The sequence below is a fragment of the Protopterus annectens genome, chromosome 2.part0, assembly GCF_019279795.1.
Source record: "Protopterus annectens isolate FY-2018-M chromosome 2.part0, PAN1.0, whole genome shotgun sequence".
Taxonomy (NCBI): Eukaryota; Metazoa; Chordata; order Ceratodontiformes; family Protopteridae; genus Protopterus; species Protopterus annectens.
In genome coordinates, this window is record NC_056728.1 from 797,713,521 (window position 1) to 797,732,953 (window position 19,433).

The window sequence follows — 19,433 nt, forward strand, 5'->3', positions numbered from 1 at the left end:
AAAACAAGCAAAAATGCAATGGAACAAGAACCCATGACCATTACAATACCCTGTTACAAATGTTAAGGCTAAGTACACATGTGCAAGTACAAAACATTAAAATAGCATTGAACAATGCTATGAATATAAGTCAGGGGTCTAGCCACATTAACAATATTGCAGGCTACTACATTCAGTACACTTGCAATGTATTCCTTAATGCACTTTAGAACAACATATTTACTGACAAAGTGACACCCTCATAGGATCAAGGTAAGGAGCAGTCATGAAAGCTACCATAGCACAAAGGAATTAATTTGTAATAAGTAGCACTTAACTTATATAAGGAGAATCTTATACAGGAGGAATGATTTCAACTAAGTACCCTTAGTAGGGATCAAACTGCATTCTTCCATAGGGTGACAAGGCTCTCGGCTTCTCATCATACTTCAGTCATGTAGACTCACCCCTTTAGGTCTGATGGTCTTGTTTATCTAGATTCATTCCTTTATTGCTGCTGAACTGATCAATTTGTGTGATGAACACTCATGGTAAACACTGAACAGATTTTTACAAAAAAAGTACACACTTCTGAGCAGCTTCAACCACCTGCAGTCAGCCTGTAATCTTAGGAGTGAGGGAATTGTCATAAGTCACTTAGAAATATGCATTTTCTACAGCAGTATACAGGGGTAGAGGACTGCCATTTTTAACACCTTAAAGTGCTATTAAAATTGCAGTAATACAGAACCTATATTTTCTGAATTCTGAGTTTGCCATATGTTGTGCAAATGAGGTGGTTGTCAATGCCCATCATTACGCAGAAGTTGAGACACATGAGAACTGTTTGGGTCATCAGTTGTCTGATTTTTCCCTGACAGTATTTGAGATTAGAAAAGGTGGCTAGAGAAGGAGAGAGTAGTGCTACTTTTAGAGCAAATACATACTCTGAGGAAGAATCCAAGATTTTTCCGGATATCTTACATATGTAGTACAGCCTAATGCTTCTGCAGAAGGGCTATACCTGGCCTCAATATAAGAATGAAACCTTAAATAGTCTGGCCAAGGGTATTATCTATGCTATTGGCATTTCACATACAGGGAACCAAGCTGCCACCATTACAGTGACATGAGGCATCACACTTCTGAACTTATTCACTGATGAGAGGAAGAAGTCTATGTGCAGTCACCCCCTCTGTACTGTATGTGTGACATACACCAGCAACACAAATAACTTGCCACTGTGTGACATCCACATATTTTACATTATGCCCATTTTATGTTTTAAGCCCCTGAAGAGATCTAAAGGAAAGTATAGATGCACAGGAACAAAGTGGAACACCTAAGAGAGTGCTGGGGTGAGGATATATGTTGTTATAAAATATATGTATTTTAATAGTAACAGTAGTAGGCATTAAAAAATAATGTATAACTTTCTTTCTCCAGTGCCACTTCAATCAGTATTAGTGTAGCTAACAGTTAATAGTATGACTGTGGAACAGTAGAAGTGTGTTTCTTCATGGCTTGTGCATGCCTCCTCCTCCTCCTATATAGGTGGACAAGTTAAACTTCATGTTATGTCTGTTTGTTCTAACATTGTCGGGACCCTTGAGGGTTCAATTTCCCCTGGCCCTCAGTTGTCATGAAAAATATTTCATGTATATTTTACTGTCTAGTAATATCACTGCAGCAGTACTTGGTCCATATATCCATCCATCAATCTATCCACAACCCATTTTTACACATGTGGTCAGGGTATCCATATATGTAAGATTATAAGAAGTAGTTTGGTGGATATTTCCCTATATACAATAGATGCTGCTGTCCTTTGCCTATCCCCCCTGATTGAAGTATGCATGTCTCAGTAGCATGTTTCCTTTGTATATGTAGTATATTCACAGACATCAGATTGCATCTCTGACATAGATATGCATTGGTTAAGCTTCTATCTATCAGACTGCATGTGAAGATGGCTTTTGGTTTACGTTCATGAGTAACCCATGTGTCGACCTTCTAAATTTCAATGGCAAAAGGTTGACAAATAGAAGGCTGACCTGCTAACATGCATTCACCAAGACAAACCTCGATGCATGCAATCTTTCATTTAAATTAAAAACAAGATCATTTTTTGCAGGGGGAAGTCCCCCCCCCACCATCAATGTGGGGGACTGCAGTACTATCATGTTGCTAGCTATATATACTAATTCTGAAATTGCACAATATTGGTGAAAGGGCATATCACCCCACCGTTAAACATCTGCTTATTTGGCTGAATGCAGTTGATTAAACAACTTTTGTCCAAAGACACACTTGACATACTCTCTCTCTCTCTCTCTCTCTATATATATATATGTATATATATATATATATATATATATATATATATATATATATATATATATATATATATATGTGTGTGTGTGTGTGTGTGTGTGTGTAGACGGATAAATATGGATATACTTAAAATAATCTAAACAGAATAATATTGACAATAAAAATATCTAAACCCACAAACATTTACATTCAAAAATATCCAAACATAAAATATCAACAAAATCTCTCCATACGTAAAGCCAAGTTTTTGCAGGGAGCAAGAACCCCTGCACCCCTCACACTAACTGGAAATTATATATAACAACACTGAGGTTGCACAACAATAGGTAAAGGTCATAAACCCTTCACAAGGATAATTTCCATGTTGTCAGTATTTTGTGGTTAGATAATGCTGAGTGCAGATATTTTTGATTTTATATACTTTTGGTGTCTCTCTCCTTCTCTCTCTCTCTCTCTCTCTCTCTCTCTATATATATATATATAAACTGTATATATGTACAAGTAAACAGGCTTCTGAAATGCACGGTTATTTAATGCTTTGAAAAGTATATTCTGTTTAACTTTGGCATTATCAACATGGTTAAGAATGCATTTTTCATTGTGTTATATTTTTCTTCCCACACCCTCTTTGCTGTGATCCCTTCTCTTACATACATTTATTATTTGCTTATATTTTCTTCCCATTTATTTTTCTATTATATGCGGTAGCGCAGCAAACTGCACCCATCCCATCAGCAAGCCTTGTCAACACCCCCCACAAGTGGAAGCAGCAGTGACACCACAACCACCACCACCAGTGGAAGCACCCAGCACATCTGGATTCCAGCTTGTCAGAGGTGCCTTCACATCTCCTGTACCAGGTAACCCTGCGCTGGAGGCTGTCACAGCTGTACCCAGTAGTATCAGCCTGACTGGTGACAACAACCTTTGTTACCCATTGGTAACTGGCAGAGCGTGTGGGGAATATCATCAATGGGAGGTTAGATGCCCGCTTCGGCTAAATAGTAACCGTGCTTTGTCAACTCAATGAGTTGCCCCCATGCTCAACACTGGCTCCAACTTTGAAATCTGACTCCAGTGGTGACAGTACCTAGGATGATGAGTAATGTCGCACTGGGTCTCTGCTGGCAGACACTGTATTTGTGAACATACATTCCTAACCACCAAATGGTGTTCTCCCTTTGTGCCCATGCCCACTCCTATTAGTTTTACAGGCTTCCCCTCACCAATGTCTTTGTCCTGTTTGGCTGATGTCTCCTCCACTACAACGTTCCCCTTCCCACATCGTGTTACCCCTACCCCTCCCTCTTTCCTTCCTCTTACTTCCTTTACTACATTGCCAACTTTCCCATCTCTTATTAAAAAAATGGTCATCTGTCCAGAAAAAAGAGTATATGCATCCTACCCCACCTCCATCCTGGTCACTCTTTATTTGTTCATCTTGTTTTTACCCACTACTTGCTTCCCTTTTTCATCACTTTGCTATAATCCCATTCTCAGTCTTTACCCTGGTCAAAAAGTAGATAAACACACCACACTCAAACCTAAAACGGCTTCTAAATCACTTGTCTTTTTGCACTTGTAGTGTGCTCAGTGGATTGTGTAGTGCACCATTGATATTGATGTGTAGCCAATAAGATATAAGACTTCTCATTGTACAGCAATAATGAAGGCCGATCAACATCATGTCTTTCTTATATTGCCCTTGGCTGCCATTGGTTGCACAAATGTGATGAGCATTGTTGCGCAGTTCTTGTCATAATGAATTGGGGTAAATATTCAGGTTTTAGTATGACGAATTCCATGGCTCACCTTCATGAAGTGATTTGGACAGTGTCAGTGCATAGAGTGGACAGTTGAAATCTTCTCAGAGTTATACGGACCTTTCTGCTTTCAGGCTGCAGTTGTGTAACATTCACCTGATGTATATTTCCTCTGACACTTTGTGTGTGACTATTTCAGTACTGCAACTTTATAATGCAGTATTGGTTACATTTCACTGAAGACAGTAATGTGTTCAATTCTCTTAAGGCCTGACTTTTTTTCTTCTTCCCTTCTGCAAGTGTGTATCATTCATCTTATACATGTTTCTCTGACACCTGCAGTGTGAAGGTTTATATAGCTCAAATTGTTAATGCAGTATGTGCTAAACTCTTACCACAGAAGGCAATGCGTTTGAGGCCTGTTGTTTATTTATGCTTTCAGTCTACAGAAGTATGATTCCTGAGATAACTCACTTTTTTAAGGAAGAGACAGTATTAAATGTAAAACTACAGCTCATGGTTTACATTTTTTCTTTGAGCTGAGAAGGTTTTTATATTATAGTACAGTTACACAAATAAAACGTTGATGATGTTAGGACTTGTGTATGTCATTACATCATATTACTTTACTGTATCCTGCCTATCCTGTTTGTACTTCATGCTTTCTAGCTTCAAATATTTCAGATTCACATCTCTGTGTATGTGTCATACTCGCTTCTTCATTGTGTTCTGCATACCTGATTGGACAGTAGATCCCTTTGTAGTCTTTTGTAAATTTTTGTTGTTTCTGTTGCCCTACTACCATTTCTGCTGTCTACCCTTAGGCATCCTAACCTTACTTTCTTCCTTACATAAACATTTCTCTGTATATCATTTGACTTGTCTTACAACAACAGAGTAGCACCTTAGAATTACCATCAGTGCATGCAGCAATGCAACAATCAATTTACATGCACTGTTCTGTAGTTGCAGGGTAGCAGGGGTAGTATATATAATCTAATGAAAGAGTGGGATAGCAGACTACTCAAGTTGAGGTGTGCAGGCTTTGTGAACTCGTTTATTTTTATTTCAGTTGATTTCTCAGTTAACGGTTTCATGATGAATTCATACAGCAACTTGTGGTGTGACAAACTGTACTGTCGATGATTAGTTATATAATCATACACATACACATACACATACACATATATATTTCACAGAATACTAACCATTAAAACTCAGCACTTTTATTTGTAAATTTTTTCTATTCACATTTACATAGTCTTATATATATATATATATATATATATATATATATATATATATATATATACACATATATATATGTTGTTGTGTCTTTCGGCTTTTCCCGGTTATTGGTCGCCACAGCGTAACTCTAGTCCGCTAATGATTGGTAGTTGATTTTTACGTGCCGAGTTACCAGCCCTGATGCACAGCCTTCAACGAAGGTACGTCCATTCATGCATGTCTCCACGCAGAAGACGCTCTAGCTGAAAATCGAACCGGACAGCGTCTTACTGTGAGGCGACAACGCTACCGCAGCACCACCACCGTGGGTATATATATATATATATATATATATATATATATATATATATATATATATATATATATATATATATATATGGGTCTACTTTAAAAGCCCGAAACGCTACTTCGCCGACACAAAAATCACAGACGCCAGATAACCGACAACGCACAAAACCGACAACGCAAAACACCGAACACCATAACACCGACACACCGAACATAAACAACACACCACACTACATAACATACCCACTAGCCCTAACCCAAACCCTAACCCTAAGGTCCGACACTATTGCACACTCACCCTACCTGCACCCTAACCCTAACTCACTTAACCCATCCCTAACCCCAAGGTCCGACACTATCGCACACTTCACCTACCTGCACCCTAACCCTAACTCACTTAACCCACCCCTAGCCCAAGGTCCGACACTATCGCACACTTCACCTACCTGCACCCTAACCCTAACTCACGTAACCCGTCCCTAAACTACAGTCCCTCACTATCACACACTTACCTTACACGAACCCTAACTCCGACACTTACACACACTCACCTTTCCCACAGCCTAACCCGAAATCCCACAATATCGCACACTTACCTCACCGCTCCTAACGCCGTCACTGTCGCACACTTACCGAGTCGCGATCGCACATTACCCTTGTCGGTCTTTCCGCTGTCGGCAAATCACCCTGTCGGTAAACTTACCTGTCGGTCGTTTGGACTTCGTTTTCCGCGTGTCGGGGAATCGTCGGTTCGGTCTTTAGAAGTAGACCCATATATATCTATATATATATATATATATATATATATATATATAGAGAGAGAGAGAGAGAGAGAGTGGTATGCTGTGCTTCATAGCTGTATAAGGTGTTGTGTTGCATAACAAACTACAACACTACAGGGTGCAACAAACTGCAATTACTATGCTATAGTTGTGTATGACTTTGCTTTACCTTGCAAATTACAGTGACTTACTGTGCTTCATAGCTAAATAAAGCATTAATCCAGTTTTGCTTATCACAGTAGAATACCATGGGATGCAGCAAGATGGAAGGTGATATGAACAGATTTTTGAATCATTCATTGGTGTCTGCAGCAAGTGGAAGATCATCTTGTCAGTAACAGCTCTACATGTAGGAGCCACGGGAGTGATAATGCATGTTATCTGACATTTGCATGATGTCCAGGGGATATGTCAGTGTCAGATTGTGTCTGGGTTCTATCAGCACCACAACATTCTGGCTACATTATTAGCTGACCAGAATGTGGTCAATACATGGTACACTGCCCTTCTTCAGGTGGACTACCCAGCTGCAAGTGCACACAGACCCTCATCCATCCATAGGCCTTTCTTTTCTGCTGAAGGTGTTCACAATAGGCTATGCTGCCTGAAATGTCAATCATCCAGTAGCATCAACAGTGTAGGATGGTGGAGATATGCCCATTCTTGGGACACACATGCCAGGTTAGCATACATTTTCCTTTTCTTATATATTGTGAATATCTCTCTCTCTCTCTCTCTCCACATATATATATATATATATATATATATATATATATATATATATATATATATATATATATTTATATATATAAATATATATGGTTTACTATTAAAATGTTGCCGCACAATTGCATGGCTATGAAGTATTCGAACAACAGATGTTCGAATACTTCATATGTGTGCAGGTTACATGAGCGAACATCATATTTGCGAATGGACTGTGCATTCGCAAATATAATGTTTGCTCATGTAACGGAATCATAGTACAGTGCGGTTAGGGAAATACATCCCTTTCCTCACTGTAGTGCGATCTGGGAGTTGGAATATTAAGTTAGGGGAGTGTGGCAGTGCTGGGGGGCTTGCCCCCCTGCATAAAAGGGATGTTAGGTGTAGGGATTAGGGAGTTATGGTAAGGGTGGCATTGTTGTTAATGCCATAGAATGTCTTTGTCGAAATTTTCGGCATTAATGGCTGTTTTTCGACAATAGGGCTGTTCGGTTAGTTTAGGGTTCAGTACAACACTTCGCTGTTTTGTACCGCTTTTTTTTTTTTTTACTGTAGTGTATTCTTTATACATTTTTGCTACAATTGTATAAAAGATGTGCTATACTTTTATTCATAAAATGGATGCTTCTTTCTGTGGTTGTCTTTTGCATTTATTTTGCCATTGATATGTGACAGTACATTGTGTACCTGTATTTGAATACTATTTACTACTGCAAGTATGTCAGTTCATGTCCCCTGCCAACTTGGTATCATTACTGAAGTCCCATATGTTAGCTTGTTTTATGTGACTCTTTCATTTGCCTATTATTGCCACTATGTATATTATGTGCCATCAACATACGTGAGCTACTGTAAAACATGCCACAGTGCTAGCACTGTCTGCCTGTGAGTACATACCAGTTTACTGTGGAATTCAAAAACAGGTGTTAAGCTCCTTGGTAGCAAATTGATCCCCCTCTGCGTTTAACATGTGAGCAGTTCAAAAACCTGCTGTGGAGTACCTGGGTAGTAGAGTGATCTCCCTCTGCTGCTAGCATGTCATTCAACAGCAAAATATTAGCACTATCACAAAAATAAAAAGACAACACCTCTGTTGTGTAATAGAAAAATGCCTAGCAACAATGGAGTCCCCTATAGTTAGACAAAACTGCAATTTAAACCTACCATGCCCTGTATCACACAGTGATGCTGGCACTCTTCCACCAGTGGGAGTTCACACATCACCATATTTCTTCACTATCCATATATGCTAATGAGCTTTGCACTGCCATTATGTCTGAATCACAGTCAGTATAACAGAAAGCAGCAGTGATGGAATACTATGTCTAGAAGCTGTGGTGCTATACTGTGCTGCGCTATTATGCCAAACAGAGCAATGCAGTAGTAACATAACTGCCTGTGAGTGAGAATGAACGGGACACAGATGTAATGTGTACGCCATTATGTACAATGTGCTCTGATGAGCAGTTCATAAATTACAGGTATGGATTGCATCCTACCATATCAGCCCACTTTTCTTGTCTATGAGTAATGATCCAGAATGACAGAGCATGTCAGACAAGATGCATTAGGGGCTTGTACTCCTCTGCACACTACGTCTGTAAACACCAGAGCCTATCTTTATACTGAGCAGAGCTTTTTTTTTTTTCTGTCAGAGATTAAAGGAAAAAGGAATGATATTGTTTTACGTAAAGTGAATCATACTATAATTAAAGAGCATTCTCTTACATTTATGCATTTGTTAGATTATTTTCAGCAGTTGTTTGCACTAGTCTACACATATAGATTGCCAACAATTTTTGCATATCAAGTTTTTCAACATTACTTAATACCATTATTTCACAGTTCCAGAATCTGTCGTTACTGACACGATTCTCTTTCTGCCTTGAATGAAGCACCTGGTACAGGTATGTTGGACAATGCATTTTATATTATAGGTTCATAGGTTCATACTAGGCTATCTGCCCAAGGGCATTTATAAGCCTAGCCCATAGTTATGTGGCTTTCGCCACCCCTTTAGTTTGAATAAAAACTATGCCTATCATTTTGCTGTGCCCCTGTCAAGCAGTGACACTGAAGTAATCCCTGGGGTATATCTGCGATCTCCCATCCATTGGTCAAGATTCCTCTTGAACAAGGCCAGCGAGGTGCTCTGCCTCACATGTATCGGGATTTTGTTCCACAGCACAGGGAGTCTCTGGGTGATGAATCTGTCCCTCCAGCACGTTCTATTTATAACCGTGTCAAGGTTTAAGTCTCCGCCCTTGTGGTTCTGAGGGATCTAGATATTTTGAGGTGAAGCATATTCATCAAATCTGGGTTTGACATGGCCTTATATGTCAGGCACAGGTCACCTCTGAGCAAGCGGCATGAGACTGAATAGAGCTGGAGTTCTTTCAGTCGGGCAGCATAAGACATATTTTTGAGACCCTTTATCCTTTTGGTGAGGAACTTTTGGGGTCTTTCAAGCTGCAGCAGGTGTCTGGTCAGATACATTCCGAACGGGGCATTGTACTCAATCATAGGTCTAATGAGTGATGAGTACAGGGGGACGATGACCTCCCTTGATCTAGATGTGAATCCCTTCATGATCAGGTGGGCGATATAGAAGGTTTTCCTAACTACTTTAGCAACATGAGTGTCAAACGAAAGGCTACTGTCAACCTGGGTCCCCAGATCCCTGATGACTTTTTCTGTGCTCAGTGGATTGCCACCTATATGGTAGCTAGGGGTAGCCTTGTTTTTCCCAAAGGGTATGACTATGCATTTTTTGGCGTTTAACTTCAGGCCATGGCTCTGGCACCAGTTATCCGTTTCTGTGAGGCCCTTCTGGAGGATATCTGTGTCAGATGTGTTTTCGACTATGGCGCCCAGTTTGCAGTCATCTGCAAACTTTGTCAGCCATAACCCTCCTGTGTTTGCTTGTACTTCAGAAAAGTAGATGCCAAACAAGAGTGGACCCAGGACTGAGCCCTGTGGGACACCACTTGTGACAGGCTTTGAGTCTAACATGGCTCCAGCAACTCTGACCCTGTGGGTTCTGTCACTTAGCCAGTTTGCAACCCATCTTGTGATGTATGGGTTTACATTCAAGCTGATGAGTTTTTCGATGATACCTGAGTGGGGTATTGTGTCGAAGGCCTTTGCCAGGTCGAGGTAGGCTGTATGGACTGCCTTTCCCTCATCAATGGCCTTGGTGACTGTCTCGGAAAAGTCAACCAAGTTTAAGAGGCAGGATCTGCCTTTGACAAAGCCAAACTGGGTTGGATCCAAAGTCTGCAAGTTCCCCTATGTCTTTATTTCTGAGTTCCATTATGATCCTCTCCATGGCTTTGCAGATAAGGCTTGTCAAGCTAATGGGGCGGTAATTTCCAGGGTCTGTGGAGGCACCGCCATTATGAAGTGGGACCACAGTCACTGTGCGCCACTCCTTGGGTACGTATCCTGAGGTGAGGCTAAGATTAAACAGCTGTCCTAACTGCGGGTTTAATTCCTCGTTGAGTTCGTGAAGCACACAGCCGGGGACACCATCCAGTCCCATGGATGCTGTGTTTTTTGCCTTAGTGAGGGCAGTTCTCACCTTGGCGTTGGAGATGTTTGGGGGGGCTACAATCCTCTGGAATAGATATCTCTCCTTTTGGGGGGGAGGGGGGGGAGTTTGCACTGAACCTGTCAGCCAGTATGTTGGCAATGTGGTAGGTTCAGTAATTTTCAAATCATTTTGAACTAATTCTGAGCATATCTGGGAGTTTCCTCCTAGGTTTCTAACATAGCTAAAGAAGGCCTTATGATTGTCTTTAGAGTCCTTGGCGATTTTTCTCTCAAAATTTGCCTTGGATGATTTTATGAGAGCTCTTAGTTTTTTACTTATAATGATCAAAGGTGTCTTACCTTTCAAGGATTTTGCTCTATCTTGTAGTAGCTTCCTCCTTTTGTTGTAGAGCTTGTTTATGGCTGGGGTCCACCAGACTGGATGCTTGCCTTTGGTACAGAGAGTCTTAGTTTTGTTTGGGATTGCCTGATCCATGCAGTCCTGTAGGTGCTGGTAGAAGGCATTTGTAAGTGATTTAGCGGTTTGAGTAATGTTTACCACTGGCTCAGGGGCCTTAAAGGAGACCACACTAGTTTTTAGAAGTGTGAAATCGGCTTTGAGAAGTTTTTCACTGTGGTCTTTTTGTTTCAGGTGGGGGCGGATGAGGACCTCCAGCGAGATTAGTTTATGATCTGATCTCACCAGTGAGGGGTATACTTCGGTGTTGAACATTTTGATCCCATGTTCATGATGATGAGATCAAGTATGTTTTCTCCTCTTGTGGGGATGGTGACTAGTTGTTCCATGGCATTTGAGTTTATGAACTCCAGGAATCTTTGGGTTAGAGTGTTCGGGCTTGAGTAGTGTTCCCAGTCTATATTAGGGTAGTTGAAGTCACCTAGTATGATGGTGTTTGGAGATACATTTATCCCTCCAATGTTTTCAGGAAGGCCATGTGAGGTTCCTGAGTTTGAGAGGGTGGCCTGTAACATGCTACAAATTGCAGAGCAGTCTTGCCTATGGTTAATTGCACCTGGATGGTCACCGATGCATCGTGCGTTGCCACCAACCTTGAGGTGTGGGTGTCCTTTATGAATATGGACACCCCCCCTCCTTTCTTGGTGTTGTCCAGATTTTGGGGCCAGAACGCATGATATGAGGTGAAACCTGTTAGTGCTGGGGTGCTCTCAGGAGCCTTGAACCAGGTTTCTGTCACAGCACAGACATCGATGTTCTCCATATTGAGAAGGGCCTCGAGTGCGTGCATCTTGAGATTGAGACTTCTGGCATTGAGCAGCATTACCCTTAGTTTTTTTCCTTTTTGGTGTTCTAGGGTGGTAGGTTTAGAATTTGAGCCTTGCCTAAAAAAGGCACTATGGGGGTGTAAATTTCAATATCAGCTGTCCCTTTACCTGTATCACAAGTTGGACACCAGATAATTATTTTTCTGTTGCAAATGGTATTATCTTATTTAAATCTGAGAAACATCTGGCAAATAATGACAGTTGCTACAAACATAGACTGCAGCAGTGGTGCTTAACTTTTGAACTTATCTAAATATCTTTCTGATTTGAGTATTTCCATGCAGTTAGGACTTGCTCCTGGTAATAATAAGTTAGTCAAATAATTTGGGCTATTATTCATTATTTTCAAACTCATTCTGCTCAGAAACCAAAGTTGCCTTGTCTTGGTAATCATAAAACATGACAGAGCAGTACAACTGACCCTTCAAAAATATGCTGAGTTGTGTTGCTGGTACATTTAATGATTCATATTCATTCCCACAAGGCAGCATCTTATTATCTGTGAATTCACATAACTATGTATTGCTTCATAGCAGAAAAAGACTGTGCACTTGAGCATCCTAACTGCTAAGAAGACTGCATACATGCAATGACACCCACCACATACACACAAACACACACACATACAAGCACAAATAGAAGGCATTCATGCAGTGGCACTGATGGACACACTTACACATTGTCCCAGTAAAAACACACACACTTGCATATACTTCCATTTGCACATAACACCATTTAAATACATTTGCAAACTCGTCAGATTCCCATAATTGAAATGCATAGGTGTACAGTGCAAGGTGGTCTCTCTCTCTCTCTCTCACACACACACACACACACACACACACACACACACACACACACACACACACACACACACACACACACACATTTATAAGCCTGTCGCTGCACAGAAATTGCATAGCACAGATGATGATGAATTCCATACTAAACAAGACTCCTACCAAAGCAGCATTCCAGGCAGTGAATTTATATTTGCTGATGGACAATTATATTTGCATGCAGTGGGATGAAATGAATGAATCTGTGAACTAGAATAGTCATTGGAAGCGTACAAGACAGCAGACATTTATTTGCATTCCTCACAATCATATAACAACTTTGGTTTTGATTGAGACCCACAATGCTTTCAAATTGAATTAAACCTTTATCTTTGAAGTTTTTCAGATTTCTTTTTTCAGCTGATGTTTTCTTCATAATTAAAATAATTTAAGTTCATTTTGCCATACCTTTACAGAAACAGTATCATGGGTAAGGAAAGATTGCCCCCTCTCCCATACTCTTTATATTTTAACCCTTAATCGTTTTAACTTATTTGTATGACAATGGTAACATTGTTCTTATGTGCATAGAACATTTACAGTGTAAGCATTTTTATTGAAATTATACCTTGTTTTCTAATCTCATTTTTCATTAAACATATGGCTCAGGAAGTTACTAATATTAATGGTTACATTATCGTTCTAATCAAACCTTAACGCTTGATGTCAAGTATTCTGACATAATTAATGTTTTTGACCTGGAATCATGATAGGGATATATTTATTTTTTTCTGTAATGATAAAGAAATTAAAAAAATCTAACAGTAAGTCACTATCTCATTCACAAAATGTGTGTATGCATAATTTATCAGTTAAGGTTTAAATGAACTTCTTAAAAATGAGACTACTCCCTGAGTCAATGATTTTTATTTGTAACATGATTTATCCTCCTTTTTATTATAGACAAAGTTATGTAGGTGTCTGACTAAAGCACCATTTGGCCAGTGGTCATTTTATAACTTTTTTTATTCTTTTCTGAAAGAAAACACTGTTACAGAAGCATCTATAAAAATGTCATAATTTCCAGGATATTACTTTTTCCCCATCCACTGTCCACAAAACAAATTCAGATTCTGTGTAAATAGTGGGTAGAACTGAGCTGAAAGCTCAGAAATGTTACCTGGGATTCTTTAACAACTGTGCAGACTTTATGTGAAGCACACTCAATTTAAGGGAGTTAGTGTGATGAGCAGCAGCACTCTTCAAATATGCATGCCTCGCATCATATTTACACATTTATAAGCACCTTTTCATGGCCAACAAAGGTGTTGGCAGCCATGAAATGGTATAGAGAAGCTCAAGCACAGAATATAAACAAAACAGCTTGCCTGTAGGCAAACCTATTAGACAAGCATGCACGGAAAACTTATACATAGCATGGGCAAGTGGCAATTAAATTTAAAGACTTAAGATGCAGGGGAAATAAAATGGGGAAAATGTACACAAAATACAATGTCATTATGGAGAAATGAGTAAGAGGGCAGGTAAATGGAGAAGATGTACTCAGAAAATGTGGTCAGATGTGCTGATGTCACAAATAAACATTTCAAACATAAATACGTCCATACTGATGTAATGATAATTAAGCTTGTTTTTAATTCTTGACCCATGTATATAACTAAAATCAGAAATGCTAATAATGCTTGTGAGAGGAACACAATGTAATATTGTAGTAAAGGGAAGTAAACACGATATTAATGTTGATAACATGTCAAGTTGAGATTACAGTTAGCAAGGGCAGTGGATCCGTTAGGAGCTATGCACATAGACTGCAGTTATTCAGTCTTGCATGCATATAGAGGGAATGTATGTGTAATAAATGACAGTACTGCTATATTCTCTTCTTCATCATGTATAAACAAGAAGAAATTAACCATATAGCTGTGGTGTTATGCATACCAGAAATAGGTTTTTGTTTCCATTTGTTGTCATATGGCAACCATAGAAAGGTGGTTTATTATCTTCAACATGTGTTAGACAAGCATGTGTTTTATATTCATATAAGTCCTAAAGAATAAAGTAGTAACATTTGAACTACACAAGTGAAAATTACAACACAGATCTGGTGACATTTATTATTTTCAAAGTCTCTGTAAATGGAGTGCATCTACTTTATGATTATACTGGGCATTCTCCAAAGAAATCACAGCAATCTGTGCCATAACAGCATGTAAACACCACAAACACACAAAGAAGTGTCCTAACACAGGCCCAATCACACTCTATGATGCTCTTACATTATGGCGCACAGTAGGAAATGTTAGGAAAGCCCTCATGTCCTGTAATGCTCTACAGTGTGAAGGAAAGAATTACAGTAATACATATACATTTTGGATGTAGATGTGCGATACAGAGCATTATTATATGGAAATTAATTAATGCCTGTAAGCATTCAATGCTATACTCCTCGTTTTCATCTTGCTAGACTTGAACACATGCCAAGACAAATATCATACAGCTGCATACAGACAGATGATGTCATAGACATAACCATACTGTTTGTGTCATGGTGGACACCCTTGATGGACTTACAGCACTTTCCTATTGTAATGCGTATGGATCTCCTACCTAGGAGAATAATGCCTTAAAAATGTAGCCCTCTGGCTGTACCATAAAAACTTTTGTTGCCTAAGTCACTCCTGTCTGAAAAAGTTATCTTACAGACAGATGTTACCTGATTCAAACCCCTGCCTATCATACTACACACGCTACAGAGATGTGTATTGACTGCAGCTGTCACAGGAGATAGTAATGGAGCTTGTCAAAAATAACTGAAATTAATGCGTGATGCAAAAAAAGCCATTTTATGATAATTTATCAGTATGATGACATGAAGGTAAATATGTTAATGTTCACACAGGTGTGAGCAGTGCAACATTGATGTTTCTTGGCCAGGGAAGCTGTGGCTTGTTTTGTACACACAATGCCCCAGAACTGAAACACACTCTATCTCTGAAGATATCATTCAGTGCATGTGCCACAGGAACACTCACACCACAATATTTGTAGAACTGCTGTTTCACTGATACAAAATTAGTGTATTTCCTTGTGCAAAGTAAAAATTGAAAATAATAACTTGATGCATTTTTGCTTGTGTAACATCAGTACACTCATATAGCATTGCACTTCGCTGGAACTGAACAAGAACTGATGTAAGTTCACTGACTAATTATATGTGTATCAATCACACACATCACAGTGGAAGTTAGACTCCACCAATGTGAAGTCATTACATCATATGCTTGTGCTGCAAGTAATTTGTATGAGATAAAAGGGGTAGGAGAAACTTCTCCCGCTGGAATTGCATACATTATAACTGTGGTGGCTGCCCTTCATGCATAGTGACACACAAGGATTACAGACAGTCAGTCAATATGGTTTTGAACACACGATTATGTGACAACACAAGCTACATGATATTGTGAAGAATGAATGTGCCACAGTACAAATGTTTCTAAAACTGTGACATATTTTGGGATTTGAAGTTGTGGCATTGTGTTATTGCTGCACATGATATGCCTGCCTGTAATTTCTTCCTGTTGCTATATGTCTGGTTATCACACAACATTGCCTGGTGCTAGGCATACTCAAACTTACAAGGTGAGTAGTACAATCATCACTGTGACAGTAAAATTGCAGTTATGCACAATGTGTGGATAATCACAGATTTGAACACATGCCTTAGGCAACAACATGCAGACCACTGTCTGATTTCCTCATGCCACAGGAAAAGCCTTAGTATTTTTCTTAGAAAAGTTAAATGTCACCAAATGACATCATCTGTATCAAATAAAACATTTCTCTGTGAAAAATTAGCAGAAATTGTTGCAGTAGGAATCCCCAGCTATACATTTACATGTACACCACAGATAGCTGGATGACAACATTGTGACCTACATTTAAAAACATTCATAGTCATAGTTAAACAACTGACTCTAAGGAGTATGATCACAAGGTACTGAACACTGCCGGAATGGCATGCTCCACAAGAAATATCACTTTACAATGTGACAATGAATATTTGAATGTATGACATCACCATTATTTAATAGGGTGATGTTTCTGCTAAAATAACAGCTACACATCCTATATGCATTAGAAGCTTTCACTATACAGCATGACAAACACACACTCACAATAATTATTCATTGTTGGATTCAACTCACTTACCTATGTAGTTTACCTAGATTGCATAGTATCTACAGCTAGTGCCCCAGAATAAGTCATACTACAACTGTGATGTAGTTCATTTTTGAAAGCATGATGTAATCATGGTGTTTCCAAAACTGGGTATTGCCTTGGGACAACAGAAATGTATAGGGTATCCCTCTGCCAATGAAAATACATTCCAAAGTGGAAGTTTACATAAGGGTTGTTGTCATGGAGCAAATTGTACATGACTGTACACACAATCACACTATTTAAGCAATATTGGATATGAACCCCGTACCTATCTAGTTACAGAGCCTATAAAACACAGTATTAACCACGAGTGCCAGAGAAGTCTGACTTTTAAAGTGAGTGTATTTATCAAAGGATAACATCATCAGTGTGTTGCACAGAAGATGCTTATGGCAAAAGTGGATGGGGGAGTCTTCTCCCAGTTCAAATGATTCCCCTGATTGAAAGTAGATACAGCATGTCAGTTGACAAAGCTATATGTACCTGGCATTTAAGCTACACACACGCGCGCGCGTGCGCACACACACACACACACACACACACACACACACACACACACAAGTTCACCACTGTATGAATGTTCTAAATATCTAGTTATGCAGTCTAGGAAACACAATATTTACTGAAATTGCTACAGCAGAAATCTGACTCTTAAGAAAAGTTAGTTCACTTTAGACCAGATGACCTCATCAGAGTGTTGCAGAAAAGATGTTTTTGTTAAAAGTGGGATAAAGTACAGTGGGAGCTGAAAGTAGATACATCACATCCACTTTTGAAGGTTTACTTACTTGACACTAGAAACACACACATACACAAATTCACCACTGTCAGATTTAAACCACCTACCTAACTAGATTAACTACTTACACACTCCAGAGTGCATAGTATGAATCTCAAGTACCACATGAGAAGTTTGAATCTTGGGGGAAAGAATGCACTTTAGACAGGATGACCTTGTTAGTGTGTTGCAGAGAAGATGTTTGTCTTTAAACAGGGAATGAAGTATAGTGGGAGCTGTGTCCAAAGTTTTATCCTGAGTGGAAGTAGACATAGCACATCTGTTGTTGAAGCTTTACTTAACTGACAATAGAACCACATAAACATAAGTTCACCACTGATTTGAACTACCTGCCTAACTAGTTTCACAATCTAGAGAATGCAGTATGAATTGTAAGCACCACACAAGAAATCTGACTTTCAAGATGTGAAAATGCACAGTTGTGAGTATTACATCTTCGCCATTTTGAACATCAGTTAGTGTGCATTATAGGTTTTGGGACAAAGGCATGTGTCTGAACAAGCCAATTTAACAGCACTGTGCTTGTCTAATGCAATTACGCACTTTTCTGATAACATCTATATACTGTCATTCCTGTCCATTGTGTTACTGTGAGTGACATGTAACTGTTTCACAGTATGTGGTGTCAATGACAATCTCAATTGTAAAACAGTCGATTGTCAAGAAGCATTCATGGTTGTTCATACTGGGATGACGGCATGCAATTAGTAACCATTTATTGTGTCATTGTGAATTGTCTTGGCTCATGCTTTCAAAATGTGCATTGACAATACAAACAAGATACACTTCTGAATAACAGTAATGGATTATGTGTGCAAAGGTTACACGTCATTGGAACAAAATTGTGAGTGCAACCATTGGAGTGCAGAAGTACATTAATAGACTGAATTAATTAAGCCAACATTGCTGTGATATGCAGATACCTTTGTTTCAAAATTTCATTAGTACTTTCAGAAACTGTACAACCTACTCACATAATTCTTCGTTGTAAACTCTCTCCTTGAAGTTCACCACTGGCAAGCTCATTTGCTCTGCTGATGGCAAAGTATCAGTGCATGTATAATCATATCTTGAGATGTTGAAGCTAGAATGGGAACTAGCAGTAGTCCATAGTGGTCCATGCTGACCTTCACACAACTAAGCAGCATACACATAACAACCATGTTTGATTCTGTTTGAATACAGAACAGATATGTGTTATTGTCACGTTTCCATTGTCATGAATTACTTGTTTGTCATGACAGTTACAGTATTTCAAGCCTTGTATGTATAATACAGGTGTATTATGCATAAACCCATCAAAAGTGCATAAACCCACTGAAAGAGTTGGATAATTCCTTTACTCCTATGCAATTGCTAAACTATGGATATCTTACCACCAAAAACTAGTGCCATTGAATCCCTCAGGACCTTTAAATTTACAATTAAAGATAACTACCTTAACTCTCATATTTGGTCTTGCTCGTAAGCAACAATCAACTGACCTAATCTATCCCAGATCCCCTCCTTTCACCCCTCATGCCTCTTTACATCTATCTTCATCCTATAAAAAATAATTAAAAAGAAAAATAAAAAACAATAAGAATTAATATTTGCTATAGACTACTTACTAACTCTTACCTCTTTAAACTTCCCTAAACCACTAACAACTCCTCTC